This window comes from Myotis brandtii, unplaced genomic scaffold (genome assembly GCF_000412655.1).
Source record: "Myotis brandtii unplaced genomic scaffold, ASM41265v1 scaffold8862, whole genome shotgun sequence".
In the NCBI taxonomy this organism is placed as follows: Eukaryota; Metazoa; Chordata; class Mammalia; order Chiroptera; family Vespertilionidae; genus Myotis; species Myotis brandtii.
In genome coordinates this window covers 40,100-59,056 of record NW_005371626.1, presented here as the reverse complement: position 1 = coordinate 59,056, position 18,957 = coordinate 40,100, and the positions used below count along the sequence as shown (strand labels likewise).

The 18,957-nt window shown below is 43.0% G+C and overlaps 1 pseudogene; it reads left to right on the top strand.

Annotated features, from left to right (window-relative positions):
* The first annotated feature begins 350 nt into the window (after nt 1-350).
* On the top strand, nt 351-13,757 carry LOC102245700 (annotated as a pseudogene).
* Nucleotides 13,758-18,957: the final 5,200 nt, after the last annotated feature.

The following is an 18,957-nucleotide window of genomic DNA, read 5'->3' as shown; positions in this document are numbered from 1 at the left end:
ACCCCAGCCAGGGCAGTCATTTCACCTTTTATGGTGATTTCAATTTTTCCTAAAGTATTACTAGGGAGAAGGGGAGATAACCTCTCATAGTCCTTGGAGCAATCCTATGCTTGCTTCTGTTTATTTTTCTAAATCCCATTTTAGTTGTCTATAGTCCTCCCTAAGGCTACCTGGCTTTCTACAGTAAAAACAGGCTCCTCTAGAAGAGTTTTCAGCAAATCTTATTTAGTAATTCTGTTGCTTTGCTCCCAGAAATCAGTAGGTGTATTCATTGGAATAGGTCAGAAGGGCCAGGATCATATGTTCTAACAGCAAATTAGTTTCTGGTTTCTCTTTTGCTTTTCAGAGAGATGCTCGAGGAGGAGTCCATACTACATCTCCAGAAATTCCCGATTCCTCATTAGGAAATATGGAAATTATTTGGGATTCCCATGGGCCAGCAGTTACAAATAACTGGGGTTGAAATGAAGCATATTGACTCCTGTGGGCACATGCGCAGGTGCTGCTCCTGCTCCATGCTCCCTCCCTCTGCCTTTTACTTCCCAGCTGCCAAGATCTTGGAAGCTTAGAAGCTCAGCAAAGAAGGTAATCCATTGAGAATAGTTTGTAAAACTGCCGTTCTAACACAACTGGCACCTGTGTCGTGGCTAAAACTGCTAAGTGGAGAATGTGTGTCTGTGAAGTAAATGTAGTGACTTCAGAGGAGTGGTTCACAAACTTTACTGGACATATTTGAGTCATTCAAAGAATCTCCATTAGAAAAAGAAACTCCATAGGAGAAGGTCCTACAGTGTGTTGCAGATAGATCTATCAGTCACCAGAGCCAAGAGGGGAGTCCCATTCAGATTAGTGCCTCTTCTCCTAGAAGAAGTATTGGGGTGATCTTGCTAATTATAAAATGATGATAATGGAGTAGGTGATAATCTGAATGAGTACATGTAAGGAATACACAGTAAGTGTGTGGTATTTAGTGAATGAATGAGTGAAATGCAGGGAAAATCATGGACACTGCACATCTTATGCTGAAACTACCTCTGAAACTATATGTGGAGGGAAGGTACGGTATTCTCTTGGAGCTTTAGAAAAGTCATATCTTCAGAACTCATTGTTAGGGATACATGGCAAACAAGCTAGAGTTATAACTATATAGAAAAGTCATTCAAAGAATCTCCATTAGAAAAAGAAACTCCATAGGAGAAGGTCCTACAGTGTGTTGCAGATAGATCTATCAGTCACCAGAGCCAAGAGGGGAGTCCCATTCAGATTAGTGCCTCTTCTCCTAGAAGAAGTATTGGGGTGATCTTGCTAATTATAAAATGATGATAATGGAGTAGGTGATAATCTGAATGAGTACATGTAAGGAATACACAGTAAGTGTGTGGTATTTAGTGAATGAATGAGTGAAATGCAGGGAAAATCATGGACACTGCACATCTTATGCTGAAACTACCTCTGAAACTATATGTGGAGGGAAGGTACGGTATTCTCTTGGAGCTTTAGAAAAGTCATATCTTCAGAACTCATTGTTAGGGATACATGGCAAACAAGCTAGAGTTATAACTAAAATATAGAAAAACATCCTGAATAATCAACTGAAGACTGGTTGGAGAGAACCCTTATAACCAAGGATGGAAAGTAGAGACTGCATGGAGACTGGTAGGAAGTGTGGAGGCACAAGAGGGCTGGCCAGGCTCATACAGACATCAGATGAAGTTCTGAAGGGATATCCCACCTTTGGAGGGTGGTTCCCATTGAGAACTCTTGGGTCTAAATCCCAAGCTGGGATCCCCAGCCCAGAGCACCAGAACCCAGAAAGGTGCCCACATAACATTGAGTTGTGAAAAGCAATGGGACTGCTTCTGTCAGAAAGACATGGCTGGAAAGGCAGGCACTCTCTTAAAGGGCCAATGCACACAATTTCATGTGTAGCCACTCAACTTGGGCTCTGGCAGAGGATGGCGAGAGTGGACAAGAGCTCTATGAGGATATTCCTGGGTTGGGGGGCTCTGGAATTAGGTCTTGGAAGGCAGCTGCCCAGTTCCCTGTGCTGTGTCATTCCACCATATGGCAGAGGAAATCTTTGTCAGGCAGTCCTTTATCATCCAGGCAGCGTTTGCCCTGAGCACAAGACGGGGGAAATTTCCCCATCCTATTGGAAAACTTCTCGTCCCACCCTCTGGAGTTTCTGAGGCTCACTCAGAGGCCGAGAATAACAACCCAAGTGCAGGCAGAGGCAGATCTCTGGAGGCTTTCATTCTTTACCTGATGGACTTCAGTACTCTGGGCTAGGAAAAGCAGATCTTGGTGCTCATCTTGTTCATTTCTAAAATCACCCCATCCCAGAAGAGGGAAACACAGCTGTGGATTGCTGATAGCTCCAAACAGCATGAAAAAAGGTATAGAAACTATGAAACAAGACCAGTCAGAGATCAAGACTGACATAGCACTAACAAAGAACACATTGGAAGGAATACACAGCAGATTAGGGGAAGCTCAGGATTGAATCAGTGAATTAGAACACAGGGTAGAAAAGGCAGAGAAACAAAAAGGAAGAACCATTAAGAAACAGGAGGACAGCTTAAGGGAGCTGTGGGACAACATGAAAAATAGCAATAGTCACATAATGCGTGTGACAGAAGGAGAAGAAAGTGAGCAAAGGATAGAGGAGGTGTTTGCAGAAATAATGGCAGAAAACTTCCCTAACCTGGTGAAGGAAAAAAGTCTCACACATTCAGGAGGCACAGAGAGTCCCAAGCAAGAAGAACTCAAACAGGCCCATGCCAGACACATTATAATTAAAATGCCCAAAATTAAGGACGAAGAAATAATCTTAAAGGCAGCAAGAGAAAAGCAATTTGCTACCCACAAAGGAGCTCCCATAGCCTGTCAGCTGATTTTTCATTGGAATCTCTACAGTCCACAAGGGAATGGTATGAAGTATTTAAGGTAATGAAAAGCAAGGATCTGAAACCAAGACTACTCTATCTAGGAAGGTTATCATTCAAAATAAAGAGCTTCCCAGACAGAAAAAGGTAAAGGAGTTTATCACCACCAAACCAGCATAACAAGAAATGTTAAAGGGCCTGCTGTAATAATAAGAAGAAACGGAGAAAAACAGACATAAAGAGTTAAGTGGCAATAAATAAGTACCTATCAATAATAACCTCAAATGTGAATGGATTAAATGCTCCAATCAAAAGACATAGGGTAGCTGAATGGATAAGAAAACATGACCCAAATATATGCTGTCTACAAGAGACCCACCTCAGAACAAAAGACTCACACAGGATGAGAGTGAAGGGATGGAAAAATATTTTCCATGCAAATGGAAATGCAAAAAAAATCTGGGTTAGCAATACTCATATCTGACAAAATAGACTTCAAACTGAAGGCCATAACAAGAGATAATAAAGGTCACTACATAATACTAAAGGGATCAATGCAACAAGAGGGTATAATCCTGATAAACATATATACACCCAATATAGGAGCACTGAAATAAAACAACAACAAACATAAATATAAAAAATATAAAAAAATAAACTTTGGAGGACTTTCAGAGAGAGATCAATAGCAATACAGTAGAGGACTTTGACACCCCACTGACTTCACTGTATAGATAATCGAGACAATAAATAAGGTAACAGTGACTGAAAATGATGCACTAGATCTGATGGATTTAATTGACATTTACACAACATTTCACCCCAAAGTTGTAGAATATACATTCTTCTCAAGTGCACAAGGGTCATTCTCAAAATGAAGCATATCAAGGTGAGTTTAGTGCTGGTGTATTTTGAGAGGGACATGGGTAAGGATGTTGGTGTCTCATCCGAGATAGCATATTAAAGTGACACTGAAAGATCACAGGCTCTTCCTGGTTTCTATGTCCTTACTTAAAAGTTTGAAATTATTAGTGTTTTTGTGTTATTTGTTGGTTTGGGTTCTTTTTTCCCCGTTGGCCCCAAACTTTTATGGGACTCATTTCTCTGTTGTAGGACCACCTGGATATGATGATGGCTGAACAGGAAAGTCTTATAAAAAGCATAGCCAACTGTCAAAAAGAACAGACTACCCTGTGCAGCGAGTTACATGTTGAACCATTTCAGGTACATGGGACCTTTCAGGCTCCTGCTTGGGTCTGAGATTTAGGACGGAACTTTGCCTTGGGGCTGCAGGGGGAGGTTTCTGTGTCAGGGTGGTCCTGGACATGAGAAATGGAGGAAATGTGCTTCCTAGTCACCCAGTTCCAGCAGTTATTTTTATTTATCTAAAGAGTTGCCCTGTTGGGAAGTGAAACAGCTAATGTTGTTGTTGTTGTTGTTGTGTGTGTGTGTGTGTGTGTGTGTGTGTGTGTGTGTGTGTGTTCTCTTTTTTAAACTAGGGACTGTGAAACAAGGAAGAGCTTAGGATCAAAGAAGTCAGAGATAAGGGCCTTGGAGACAGTTTTGTGTGTTAACCTGGGACAAACTGCCACTGTCCATTGCTTCCCTGGTTGCAAGTCTCCTGGGGACTCTTAGAGTTTAGGAGATGGACGCCTGAGAGGTGAGAAAGGTGTGGGTGTAATTGAGGGAGAGAGAGTTTACCAGAAATGAACAGCTTATGAATGTTGCCATGATTTAATCCAAAACACACTTCCTCTTGCTATCAGTCTGTGGGGCATATAAGACATTGTTTGAACTCTGAGGAAAAATTAGGCATAGATGATACTATGCCGTTTTTTTCTTTGAAAGAAAATGAAAAGAGCTATTTATGGAGCAAAAGTGACTAGTGACATAAGGGAAAGATATCCAAAACCTTGCCTTTGTGGGCTTCTTCATATCCAAAAGCTGCACACCACTGAGCCAGCCAAAATTGCCACTCAAAAAGAAATGTCTCCAAAGCTTGGTTATCAGGAGAGCACCATCAAGTTGGGAGCATGCCGTGATTGTGTGCTCCTAGCTGAAAGGCTGCCATGTTGTGTTCCTGCACAAGTCAGGGCTTAAATGAGGACACCAGCAAGAATGAAACCAGTAACAGATGGGGCCCCAAAACATCCCCAGTGGGAAAAAGTGAAAACAATGTTGGAGTCATAAAAATAAAGACAAGTGTGGAGCTTGTGAGGGTAATTAAAATAGATGAGAGTACAGGGACAGAGTTTGAGGGCTTCTGTGGTACCAATAGGTCCTCAGGTCCCTCTCCTTGTTACAGGAAGAACTAACTGCCTGCGTGTCCAGATGGAGTCAGCCTAGGAGGGGAAAACTGCCTTTAAAGGATTAAGTATAATTCATACCTGACAGCCAAGGGCAATCAGGCAGGCCATGGCATCAGTGGAGTTTCTAGTCTTTCTTTTTTTTTTTTTTTAACTTTCAGTGAGAAATTGGGTGAAGTTAGATACACAGTGGTTTAACTCCCTGAAATTGCATGACTGTTCTTAGTTCCCCAATGTTGAGTAAAATTTATAAGACATATAATACCCCCACCCTTTTTTTTTTTGCTTCTCAGGAGTAGAGCAAGAAGTACTAATTGGCTTTTACTGGTTAAATGATATTTTGGGCATTATTGGGATGAGCATTTAGTTATGAGCTAAATGTACCACCCAATAGCTAACTCATAGCAAGCTTTCTAACCATTTCACCTCTTGCATAAGTGCCCTGGTACCTTCCCTTTGTGGAGACCCTCTGTGTCATATCCTGTTGTCCATGAATTGGCTTATTTGTAAGTTTAACTAAAAACCTGTTGTTGTAGCCCTCTTTTGCTGTCCTACTCTTCCTTTGAGGAAATCTACTTGGAGCCTTGTAACAATAGTGCATTGTCTTATACAGGAAGAAGGAAAGCTGACCATCTTGTAGCTAGAAAAGGATTTGCATGGTCAGGTAAAAGTGGTGAAAAATCTATAGAAGATTCATGTGCTCGGTTAGAACGGTTGCAAAAACTGGAAAAGGATTTGCATACTCAGTCAGAACCTATACAAAAACAGAAAAAGGAGAGAAAACATAAACTGAAATGACTTCAAGAATAAGATCAAGAACTATGCGAATTCTTTGCATGCATGCCACACTATGACATTGACAGTGTGACTCTCTTCCCAGCTTAGAATAGCTGAACCAGTTCAGACAACATGTGGCAACTTTGGGGGAAACAGAGGTACACTGCTTGCATCCATACTTCCTAAAAGTCTGTTTAACACTCCTGTAGGTATCTTATAATCATTCTGTTTTATAGGCATCTCAACCTGAGGAGTTTGTCAACATAAAGAGACAGATCTTATTGTGCACGGAAGAATTAGATCACACCCCAGACACAAGCTTTGAAAGAGATGTGGTGTGTGAAGATAAAGGTGTCTTTTGTTTATCTTTGGAAAATATTGCAGCACTACAGAAGTTGTTACAGCAGTTAATGTCTACTTGGAATATGTCCTGAGATCTCATCTCCATGGTATCCAGCAATTTGAAAAAAGTGGCAGTTATTTTCCCTGTAGTGTTACATAAGGAGCCAATGTAAGTTAAGAGAACGAGGTGGATACAGATAGTATTATGTGATATACAACACTTGAAATTTTTTAACAATAAACTTAAGTTATATGTATCTCTAAGAATATGAAAATGAAATTATGTATGAAATAATAGTCATTGAATTAGTATTTAATTGAAAAAAATTTAATTCAAAATTTGAATCCTAATTTTTGAAGTCTGAGATCCTGCCATAATGACGGCCTTACAGTTTGTGTTCAGAAATCATGAAAACACACCTCCTCACAATTTTATAAAAATACTTCTTCTGCATCTGGGTCCAGATATTTCTTTGTGGGAGGCCAGAGGGCTAGCCTCTGTCCTGCTGCCTTTTCCATAACCAGCATCTTTCCTTGCTACAGCTGGAAACGTGAAAATCACAAAATGAAACAGTGTGTGAGGGGCTGTGTGCTCAGATCCCAGAGCACTGGGGCAGGTTGCAAATGCCAGCAGAAGTGAGAGAAGCTGTGGCTATGGTTATGACTGGATTGAAGGCCAAGGTCTAGAAATCGGGATGAAGCACGAAGGGTGCTGGGTTAGCAGTGTGGGCATTGTTGTGTCTGGTCTCATGTCTTTACCAACTTCTGCGTTGAACAAGCCTATTTTGAAGCAAGCACCAGAAAAACGTGGCAGTAGCCTGCTCATCTTTTACCCTTTTTGTACCTTTCTTAGCCTTCTGGCTCCTTTGATAGCAGAGAGTGTCGACTTACCTCTATGGTTTTGTGCTGTAATTTTATTTAAAAAAGGAACATTTTTGCAAAGTCTCATGAATATAAAAGTATAACAGGCACCTTTAACAGATATCTGTGTTTCAGCTGCAGCTAGAAATGGATCATTTGGAAGATGAGCATTGGCAAATGCTACTAGGAAAATAAGGGATGTCTTGATTTCTGAAGGAGCATATCACTGTAGCCTGTAGTTGCGAATCTCAAGTGTATTGTGTGCTTGCTTACTCTATGCCAGGTGCAATTGTCAAACTCTTAACAAAATTATCTTGATATCATGTCAAGAGATGAGGACACAAAGGTGCATAAATGTTGAGCAACTGAAACCAGAGACACAGCAAGTAAAGGGCAGAACTCACATTTGAGCCCAGAGTCTGACCCCAGAGCCCAACAGAATTCCAGGCTGACCTGAACTGAATAAAAAGATGAGGCTGTCTAGTAAAGTCCACATTTGGGACATTTTATGTGACCCAACCCTCTACTGGGCAGGGTGGAAAGGAAGAATATGAAAGAAACCTAAGAGAAGGTGAGAGATGACGCATAAATGTGAGGATCTTAGTCATTTTAGTCCAACCCCTAGTCCCTTACTCCCTAGTTCCTCCAGACTGATGGTGACAAACCTGGCTTTTATTACCCACAATATATACTTATTCATGTATTTTTTTTTACTGTAGCAAAGAATAATGTATTTCCATTTTAGGGGGATGAGGAGTTAGTAAATTAAGTTACTAAACACTAGAGGAATTTTTTAAACTACTGTGTGTATATCTTGCGGAAGACTACACAGAAAGTCTGCTCCAAAACCATGATGCTGATATTGTGCAGTTAAAAACTACTATGAGGTTCACAAAAAATTCTCTAAAGGCACATGGAAGTGGGAATAAGGCTGGAGGCTTTCCTTAGAGTTTGATGTACTGCCCTAATTTTCCTGTTTTCCTTAGAGGACGGTGAAGTGTTGAGAAAGCATGTCCTTGCCCTGGCCAGGTGACTCTGTTGCTTGGAGTGTCCTCCCTTACACCAAAAGGTTGCGGGGTCAATCCCAGGCCGGTTGTGGTGCATATGGGAGGCAACTGATTGATATTTCTCTCTCTCTTCCTCTCTGCCCCCTCTGTCCCTCTCTCCCTCCCTCCCTCCCTCCCTGTTTCCCCTTCCTCCCTCTCTAAAATCAATAAGCATCTCAGGTGAGGATAAACTTTAAAAAAAGACAGCACGTCCTTTAGAGAGTCAAAGCCCAGTCTCCTTTGCTTTTTACTGGGTTTGCCATAGCCTGTCTTCATCATTAAGTCTCTGTGAACCAATCTGTATTTGTGAGGCTTACATACAGAACATATAAGAGAAAACCCCCAACCAAATGGATTAAATAAGGTAGAAGTTTCTGGCATGAAGGAAGCCAGAGGGAAGCAGTGCAGGGCAGGTATGGCAGTTCCATGGTCAGTGGGGTCCCAGGCTCCTCCAGCTCATGGATCATCCACCACTCAGGGATGTACCTTATCCTCAGGTTCAAGTTGGCTCTAGAGCTCCAGCCATAGCACTTCAGGCAGCATGGTGGAGGAAGGGAACACTGAAGTCACTGTCCCTCCAGCCTCTCATCCCAACATCTCTGCTCATATGATACACTGGCCACTGGTGAGGCTGGGGGCATTTCTGCCAGAGAGGAATTTGGGTTGTTACTAGGAGGGAGAGAAGAATGGATATTGGGCCAGGCAAGTAATTTTACTCTACCATTCCAACTTTTGCTGTGGAAACCAGATTATGTGTAACCCTTACTCTTGAATATTTAAGCTGCATTGTCTCAATAGGCCAGAAGTGAGTGGACAAGTAGGGTTGCCACCAAACCCTCTTAGTGTAGACCTTCCCCTTGTCCCTCCACATAGCTCATTTCCTGTAAGTAATGTGTAATATTTTGACATCTGAACCAAGGAAGGGACCCAGTGACATTGTGCATTAAGTGTTTAAGCCTGTCTTCCTTTTTAGATGACAAAGGAAGCACTAGTTTTCCATACACACCTCCCCTGCCTTAGGATCCCTCCATTCATCACTGCTGAGAAGGAGTGGGAATGCAAAACTCAGTCTCCTCAATAATGTAATCCAACTATGACAGCAAGGGGTCTTAGCAGAAGTAATTGGTCTGATTGCCTGTCCCAGGGTTTGCCCTGATTAAAATGTATTTTCACAGAGAAAATCGTCAGAACCAAGGAGAAAATCTTCTGAAAGAAGAAAAGCAAAGAGCCAGGCTCAAAAAACAAAAACAAAAACCCAAAAACACACTCCCTAAGGCAGTGGTTCTCAACCTTCTGGCCCTTTAAATACATTTCCTCATGTTGTGACCCAACCATAAAATTATTTTTGTTGCTACTTCATAACTGTAATGTTGCTACTGTTATGAATTGTAGTGTAAATATCTGATATGCAAGATGGTCTTAGGCGACCCCTGTGAAAGGGTTGTTCGACCACCAAAGGGGTCATGACCCACAGGTTGAGAACCACTGCCCTAAGTGAATGTTGTTGTTAAGAGTTTGGGTGCTTGGCTGCAAAATACCTAGCTTTTTGTATATTCTTTGAATAATTTTCCCCAAACTCTTCTTTTCCAAAGGTTAGGCAAGGATGATAAGTAATATTGGGCCTTCCTAACATAAGCCACTGAATATCAAGGTGTTTTAGTTTTTTAGGGCCGCCATTACAAAATAAAACAGGTTGGGTAGCCTAAACAGCAGACATTTATTTTCTCACAAGTCTGGAGGCTAGAAGTCTCAGATCAAGGTCTAGGCAGGGCTAGTTCTGAGGCTTGTAGGTGGTTGTCTTCTCCCTGTATCTTTACATGGTCTTCCTTGTGGATGTTTCCATGGACATGTTTTCTCTTCTCACATGGCTCCCACCAGTCATAGTGGTTTAGGATCCACCATAATGACCTCATTTTAACTTCATTACCTTTATGTCCAAATAAAACCACATTCTCGAGTAATGGAGATTAGGACTTCAACATATGAATGGAGTTGATGTGTGTGTGGGGGTAGGGGGCACAATTTAGCCAATAACATAAGGCAAGCTCTTTAGCAAGTGCTGTGAGCTTAAATCCTAGTCTCTATTATTTTTTTAAACTTTTCTGTTATTCTCACCTGAAGATATTTTTTAAATTGCTTTTTAGAGAGAGAGGGAGGGAGGGAGTGAGAGAGGGGAAAACAAGGAGAAGGAGAGGGAGAGGAACAGTGTTGTGAAAGAGACATGGCGACTGGTTGCCTCCCACAGGTGCTCCAACCTGGGACCAGGGATCTAAACTGCAAGCCAGGTACGCGTTCCCTTGACTGAGTATGCACGCCAGCACTCTAACCACTGAGTCCGCCTGCCAGGGCACTCCTCTCTATTTTAATAATAATAATAATAATAATAATAATAATTAGCATTTATTGAATTAAGAGCCAGATATTATTTCAAAGTGCTTTCCATTTTTACAGATGAGGAAACTGAGGCACTGAGAACTTCAGAAACTTGCCCTCCTTTTTACGACTAGTAGGAGGAAGATTCCAAGCTGGAACCAGATAGTGCTACTCTTACTGTACACCACCTCTTGAATGTTGCTGGTCTTCCTAGTGCTCCTCTCGCTTTCATCACCATAACCTCACTCAGTAGCAGCGGTGGTCCTCACCTTTCCCACTTGCATGTGTACTATGAACAAGCCATCCCTCACCATTGATTTCCAGCTACTCTGACCTTTCCCTGAAGTCAGCCTAGTGATGCTCTGGGGAAGGAGGAATCATTTGGGGGAATTCATTTCCTTCGTGCTTCACACCAAAGATTTGATCTAAGTAACATGTCCTTGTGTCTGGTCTCAGCTAGGAGAGGAATTGAAGGCCCAGACTGACATGTGGGAACAGGAGCATTCAAAGGCATTTGTGGTAAATGGGCAGAAATTCATGGAGCATATAACCGGACAATGGGGGATGCATCCATTAGAGGAAGAGTGAGCCAAGCAGGAAACGGCAAATGAACCCATTTTGACATGGGGGAAGGGTAGCCATGTGAGCCCCCCAGACTCTGCCAGTGTCCATGGTGTAGACTTGGCACCAGATTTCTGGCCCTATCCCCGTCTGGACCTGTTCTCTCCCTGGGATGTATCCCTCTTGCTTCTGTCTTTCACACAGCAATTGAAGAACAAGAAGCAGACAGAGACAGAGATGCGGTATGCCAGTGCTCCCAAAATACCCAACAAGCGGTGAGGACTGGCACCCATGTCACTGGGGAACATGTGCAAGGTAAACAAGAGGCTCTATGGACCACCGGTGATGAGGGCTTTTGGAGGCCAGGGCTCATGGCCTTTTCTTGCCTGCTGTCCTACAGAGATGGGAAAAGGTTTTTATAGATTTTTAGTTGAGTCCATTTAAGAGTGGAGCATTATTTCCCTTCTCCCTCTACTCATACTTTATAACATATAAAACATTTTAAAATCACCTGTACTCTAACTCTTAGAGAACCACTAAGAATATTTGGTGTTTTTCTTGTTTTTTAAAACATCTTTTAAAAATGATGTAGTCTATCCTAAAAAACATCCCATGTGCACTTGAAAAGAATGTATATTCTGCTGCCTTGGGGTGGTGTGCTCTAAAGGTATCAAGTAAATCCATTTGATCTGGTGTGTCATTTAAGGCCACCATCTCCTTATTGATTTTATGCCTGGAAGATCTATCCATTGATGTCAATGGGGTGTTAAATCTCCTATTATAACTGTGCAACAGGCCTTCCCTTCTCCTGGTTGTCTGCACCGGTTTTCCTCCAGCACCCGGGACCCAGGCCTTCGCTCCGGCCAGAGCAGCCTTCAGTCTTTTGTCTTCGCTGCTCCAGCTTGCCATCAGTCTTTGCTCCGCTGCTTGGAGCCTACATATGCAAATTAACCGCCATCTTGGTTGGGTTAATTTGCATACTCTCCTGATTGGCTGGTTAGTGTAGGGAAGGTACGGTCAATTTAAATATTTGTCTATTATTAGGTAAGATGACTGTCAGTCTCTCCCATTATGTCCATCAAGACTTGCTTTACATATTTAGGTGCTCCTATGTTGGGTTCATAAATGTTTACAAGGGTTGCTTGGCCAGTGTGGCTCAGTGGTTGAGCATTGACCTATGAACCAGGAGCCTGCAGTTTGAGCCCAGTCTGGGCACCTGCCTGGGTAACGGGCTTGATCCTCCCTGGGGGGGTGGGGGGAGAGGACGCTACCAGGAGGCAACCAATCAATGATTCTCTCTCATCATTGATGTTTCTATCTCTCCCTTTACCTTCCTCTTTGAAATCAATAAAAATATATTTAAAAATATGTTTACAAGGGTTATATCCTCTTGTTGGATTGATCCCTTTATCATTTTTCTTTGTCTCTTACTATATACTTGATTTTAAAGTTGATTTTGTCAGATATAAGTATTGCTACCCTAGCGTTTTTTTCCTTTCCACTTGCATGAAATGTCTTTTCCCATCCCTTTACTTTTAGTCTGTGTGCATCTCTCATTCTGGGGTGAGTCTCTTGAAGACAACATATACATGGATGTTGTTTTCTTATTCATTCATCTACGTTACATGCTTTGATTGGAGCATTTAAGCCATTTACATTTAAAGTGATGATTGGTAAGTATGTATATATTGCCATTTTATTTTCTTGCACTATGTTCCACTTTTTTTTTCTTTTTTTTTTCTTTTGCATCTTAAAGCAAGCCTGTTAACATTTCTTATAATGCTGGTTTGGTGGTAACAATTACTTTAGCTTTTTCTTGTCAGGGAAGCTCTTTATGTTTCCTTTAATTTTAAATGATAGCCTTGCTGGGTAAGGTAGCCTTGGTTGTAGGTCCTTGTTTTTAATCACTTTGCATATTTCATGCCAATCCCTCTGGCCTGAAATGTTTCTGTTGAGAAATCAGTTGGCAATCTTATGGGAGCTCCCTTGGAGGTAACTGACTGCCTTTCTCTTGCAGCTTTTAAGACTCTCTCTTTGTCTTTAACCTTTGGCATTTTAATCATGATGTGTCTTGGTGTGGGCCTCTTTGGGTAAATCTTGTTTGGGGTGTGCACTTCCTGGACTTGTATGTCTTTGTCCTTCACCAGGTCAGGGAATTTTTCAGACATTATTTTTTCAACTAGCTTCTCGAACCCTTCTTCTCTCTCTTCTCTGTCTGGTACCCCTATCATGCAGGTGTTTTTATGATTGTACTAGTGACCTGGTGCATGAAATTCATGCACATTAAAAGGGAATTAATTAGAGGAATTATTTTAATATTGCTATTTGCCCTTTCTCTATAATTGAAGTGTCAGAGATGAAAGAAAATAAGTAAATGTATATGAAAACCTTTCTCCTGTCAGTGTCTAGGGTGCGCCAAGGGATCCAGAGTCAAGTCCCTGCCCACTGATATGCACCTCGAAATCACGTGAGACCCAGACCCGGACGGTCCCACCCCCATTAGGCTAGAGCCAGACCCGGCTGGCCCCAACCCCTTCAAGCCCCGCCGGGTGGGGGCCGTGGACTCAGGTCTTCTGGCCCAGCGCCAGGGCATGGGCACCGCCTGAGGTCCCCTGGCCTGGGCTGGGGGTGTGTCTTGAGGTCCCCTGGCCCAGACCAGGGGGAGAAGCCTTAGGACCCCCAGCCCGGAGCTGGGAGCATGGCCTGAGGTCCCCCAACCTGGGCAGGGGGCATGCCTTGAGGTCCCCATCAAGCCCCACAGGGCAGGGGTCATGGCCTGAGGTCCCCCGTAGAGCCCCGCAGGTGGGAAGCGCAGCCTGAGTTCCCCCATCAAGCCCCACATGGTGGGGGGCATGGCCTCAGGTTTCCTGGCCTGGCGCTGCAGCAGGGGTGTGGCCTGAGGTCCCCCATCAAGCCCTGCCAGGAGGGGGTCACACATTGAGGTCCCCCGTCAAGCTCTGCCAGGTGGGGGGGCGCAGCATCAGGTCCCCTGCCGCAGACCAGCGCCACACAGCCTCAGGTCTCAGCTGACTGCTCATTAAAACTCATTATGGGAACTAGGCCTCTGCTGTGGGTGCAGCCATCTTGTATTATTGAACCCCTGCCCCAACTATGGACGCAGCCATCTTGACCATTATGGTGTGATGGTCAATTTGCATATTCCCTCTTTATTGGATAAGATTAATTTCAGAGAGGAAGAGAGAGATAGAAACATCGATGATGAGAGAGGATCATTGATCGGCTGCCTCCTGCATGCCCCCTACTGGGGATTGAGCCTGCAACCCTAGCATGTGCTCTGACTAGGAATGGAACCATGACCTCCTGGTTCATAGGTTGATGCTCAACCACTGAGCCATGCTGGCTGGCCTCCTCATTTTTTAAAATCTTTTTTTTTTCTGTTCTGATGGGTGTTTCTTTTTGTTTGTTTGTTTTTCCCACCTTGTCTTCCAATTTGCTGATTTGATCCTCTGCTTCATGGAGCATGCTGTTTATCCCTTCCAGAGTATTCTTTATTTTAGTTATGGCATTCTTCACTTCTGACTGGTCCTTTTTTATGGTTGCTGTATCATTTTTTATGCTGTTGAGCATGCTTATAATCATTACTCTGAACTCTATATCTTATAAATTGCTTACCTCCACTTCCTTTAGATGTTGTTCTTGAGAATTCTCCTGTTCCTTCATTTGAGGCCTGTTTCTTTGTCTCCCCATTTTGGCTGCCTGCTTGTGTTTGTTTTTATGTATTGGGTAGATCTGCTTTGACTCCCAGTCTTGGTAGGGTTGCCTTATAGGTTACCTGTGGAACCCAGTGGCACAGTGTCGCTGATCACCAGGACTGGGTGCTCTAAGAATGTCCTTTGTGCATGTTGTGTGCCCCCCCCCCCATTGTAATTGAGTCTTGATTACTATTGGCCATTCGTACATGGGCTCCTCAGGCTGGCTGACAGTGAGACTCCACTCCCAACACAGAATGCAGATCACACCAAACGGAATTAGCCTCAGCAGCATTTAGGGCCTGCCAATATCTGCCTGTGGACATGCTACTTGTGAAGTTTATGGGGGTGGTTTCAGGTGGGCATATAGGAAGAAAATGGACACCAGCAACTAGACATTTAACCTGGATCCTTCTGCTTAAGAAATACCATTCCCTGGATGCAGGAGGTGACCCTTCTAATCACTGCCTTGGGCTCTCTTGGTCGAGTTTTTAGTAATTATATTAGTTCTCTGTTCTTAGAAGGAACCATCCCTCTCTGACAGCTCCACTTTTGGGCTTCAGGACTGTATGGCAACTGCTGCATGTCACATGTCCCTTTTTCAAACCAATCTGTCATTGGTGGCTTCATTCCCATCTGGGCACAGGGCTGCATACACTAACCAATAATCATCAGCTGTGCTATCACAGGACCTTTTTACAAAGGAAACAGGAATTCCTGATACAGACTGCAGAAGTAATAACTGCATGGTTCAAGTTCCCAGCATTCTAACCTGCTGATTAACAAGAAAACTCATTGAGACTTGGAATTGGATTCTCAGCTCCACCTAAAGTCAGGCAAAGTTTTTGTATCACGCTAGTTCACAACAGAAAACTTTCAGCCTCCCCAATTGTGACATCAGAGGCCTCCCATGTGCTGGAAAGAATAGCGGCCCCATCACCTGGGGAGGGGTGCCCCAGCTGTGTGCTGCTTGTAATGAGGTTCTTGGCCTTTGTAATGATTATTTCCTGGAGGATATGCCTTACTAACCCCTCAGGGCTGAATGCTAACTTACTGTCCACTCTGAGATAGCCAATGTTCATCTCCTTGCCTTTGCCTGTTTCTACCACACTGAGCTGCTAAAGCATATATGAGGCTGTGGAAGAAAGTCATTTTTTTTCCAGAATGCTCTTCAGCTCCTAGTACCCTATTCCATATTTACCAACAATTAATTGCAATGCTCTTTACTTAATGTGTGTTCTCTCTTCTCTCAGTATCTTCCTGTTGACAGGCGAGGATACCTTACTCTTGTGGGGATGCTGAGTTACAGGCTAGGGTGCCAACTCTCTTCTTGCTGCAGGGTTGGAGAATGGCCAAGTTATCCACGAGAACTCATTTGGAACATTGAAGTTAGCTTCATATTCTGGCACATTTTTTTTCAAACTACAAAGTTGGTGTGGTTCTACCTATAGAAGTGGGTGCATACTCTTTAGCTAACTGATTGCTGGACTGAGGGTCCAGGTTTCTTTTCTTTTCTCTTTTCTTTTCTTTTCTTTTCTTTTCTTTTCTTTTCTTTTCTTTTCTTTTCTTTTCTTTTCTTTTCTTTCCTTTCCTTTCCTTTCCTTTCCTTTCCTTTCCTTTCCTTTCCTTTTTCTTTTGGCTTGCTTAATCAAGCTCCATTTCATCATCCGCTAGGAGCTTAAATGTATCTGCTTACCCCTATGTTTAAGCCAAAGGAGGTACATTTGGTTTTGGTTGCTGTGGGTGGCAGACTCCACCAGTAGACTAAACCTCTACTAACATCTGTCCTTCTCAGGGTCATCTGTGCTTTATCTTCTCCTTCTGTGCCATCTGTTCCAGCATGAGATCAAATCACCAGAAGGTTACAGGCCCTCAGCCCCCAGGGATTGGTAGATATATCGTCTGGCCCATTGTATTATAAAGGGCTCAAAGACCAAAACTTGTTGGCAACCCATCTTGACAACAAGTGACATATAAGGGATTTCTCTTCCATGGGGCTTTAATATGATGGACTGGCTGAGTAAAGGGGTCACATGCTTAATCTGTGACTGATAGAACGGTGCTCAGAGTGCCTCTACCGTTTGTTCCTAACACAGGCTGTGCTATGCAGCTCTGTGTCAGAGAAACAACCCGCAGAGCCTTATGCTAACACTTAACCCATAACACTTAGTAGAGTGGGACATGCATGATTGGCGAATATTGCCACTGATGTTGTTTATTTTTCCACAGCAAGAACTTTGAAAGGCTTCCATAGTAAAAGGTCCTTCTAGAATCCTCAATTCAACTAACATCCATTCCTAAGAAGCCCTAATCAGTCAGGTAGCTGTGTCTTCCTGTGCCTACACTGGACCTCTTTTACAGGAATGGCTTTAATTTCTCTTCAGTTTAGGTATGCTTGAAACCCTGGATAGGTTCCATTACCATGGACCTAACTTACCGATAAAATTCCCTCATGGGCTTAGTGGGTCCTTAGACATTGTTTGGGCTCAAAAAAATACTTTAAAAGTGTTCTCATAGCTGTAAGTACAAATTTTAGATATGGAACCTCTTTCCTCTACCCCCTAATTGCACTTCCTAAGGCATGATCAAAGGTGTGTATGACTCCACTGTGTAAGAAGATGATTGACGACCCTTCCTTGGGGTATGGAATATGAAGTAGTTTTAGCTTGTACATGTGAAATTAGCAATTAACATCTCTTTTGTTTAGGATGTTCAAGTAATGCTGTAGCTGTGAGAGCTTTGCCCTCAGTTAAAGGCCTGTCCCCACCACACAGGACAGCCTTCCTCCTGATGAGGGTGTCTATGTGTCAGAAGTTGAGATGGCCTGACCTAGTGCCAAAGAGGTGACAGGGAGGTCGGAACTCCTTTTGTAAACGATGTACAGCTATGTTACGTGGTATGAACACACGTGCTTGTCTGAACTCTAGTTCTGCAGTTGTGCTGTGTCCAGCACCCTCCACCCCCATACCTGTGCCCGGTATGCCTGAATTTGTCCACTTTCTGCAGCTGGAAGCCATGTTTGGAGGCTGTTGGAGAGATCTAGAACTTTGCACGTCAGTCCTGGGGAGTTGTTCCCACTCGAGGGTACATTGTGAGGCCCCTTCTTTAGCTATGCTACTGGTCACTATGATTCTCCCCAAAGCACTACTATTTATCCCTACTCTGCCCATGTGGTACTGCTGTCAGAACCCTAAATGGTTCTCAGAGGCTTCCCAGTATGGCTGGTCTGCACTGTGAGCCCTGTTGTTTAATAATGTACATACGTGTCTTCTTTTTAAAATATAACTACATTGTTATGAGTAAATTAAACACAGACAATGGTGGTGTGAATACTATGCATCTGTAAAAAAGAAGGGCCTCTTACCCTTTGAGAAAGCATGGATGGACATGGAGAGTATTATGCTAAGCAAAATAAGCCAGTCAGAGAAAGACAAGTATCAAATGTTCTCACTTATAGTGTGAAATCTAATGAACACAATAAACCAACAAACAAAATAGATCCAGAGACATGTAATCATGCAACAGAATGACCAATTTCAGAGGGAAGATGGGGGGGGCTGGAAGAGATTAACCAAAGAACTTATATGCATCTCTGCATAACCCATGGACAGACAGTAGTACGGTGAAGGCCTGGGGTGAGGCAGGGAGCAGGGTGGAAGGGGTCAATGGGCGGGGGGTGGGGGGAGACATCTGCAATACTGTCAACAATGAATATAAAATTTTTAAAAAGAATAAACAACACAGATAATGGTGCTGTGAAGGACTGGGGTGTGGCAGGAGCTGTGTGGAGGGAGGCAATGGGGGGAAATGGGGGTACATATCTGCACTGATACATTTTAAATATATAAAATACTTTACAAAATGTGTGATCTTATAATAAGAAACACTATATTTTGGTGTTTTCAAATTTTCCCAAATAAGGATTTGGTTGGTTTGGTCTGTGGAAAGCAGAAATTTCTACTCGGTTTGCAACCCAGGTTATAGAAATAAACAGACTGGTCAGTGAAATCCTAGCTGCCACTTGCTGGCTGTCTGGCATTAAACAGGGTACTTGGAACCTCGGTTTGCTGACTGTGAATTCACCCTGTTGTTGTGA